The following is an 800-nucleotide window of genomic DNA, read 5'->3' on the forward strand; positions in this document are numbered from 1 at the left end:
TAATGATAAAGACTATTTATATAATGATAAAGGGATCTATATAGCAAGAAGACATAACAATCATAAATATACATGCACCCAACACCAGAGCACCCAGATATATAAAGTAAATACTATTAGACCTAAAGAAAGAGATAGACCCCAACACAATAATAGTTGGGGACCTGAATACACCTCTCTCAGCATTAGACCAATCATCTAGGCAACAAATCAACAGAGAAACACAGGATTTAAGCTATACTTTAGACCAATAAGATTTGGCAAATATCTACAAAACATTCTTTACCCAACAACTACAAAATATACATTCTTATCATTAGCACATGGAATATTCTCCAGGATAGACCATACATTAGGTCAAAATCAAGTCTCAACAAATTTTTAAAAGGTGAAATCATTTCCAGTATCTTTCCAGACCACAATGGATTAAAATTAGAAATCAATAACAAATGAAAGTCTGGAAATTATACAAACACAAGAAAATTTAAAAACATGCTCCTAAATGAATCATGGGTCCAAGAAAAAATTAAACAGGAAATCAAAAAAAATTTTGACACTAATGAAAATAAAGACACTTCATACTAAAACCTGTGGGATATAGCAAAAGCAGTGTTAAGAGGGAAGTTTATTGAAATAAAGACTTACGTAAAAAGAATAGAATGTTTTCAAATAAACAACCTAATGTTACACATCAAAGAACTAGAAAAACAACAACAATCCAACCCCAAAATGAGTAGATGGAAAGGAATAATTAAGATCAGAGCAGAACTTGGGCCGGCCCGATGGCGCACTGGAGAGTG

This window comes from Galeopterus variegatus, unplaced genomic scaffold, assembly GCF_000696425.1.
Source record: "Galeopterus variegatus unplaced genomic scaffold, G_variegatus-3.0.2 Scaffold9425, whole genome shotgun sequence".
NCBI classification, from domain to species: domain Eukaryota; kingdom Metazoa; phylum Chordata; class Mammalia; order Dermoptera; family Cynocephalidae; genus Galeopterus; species Galeopterus variegatus.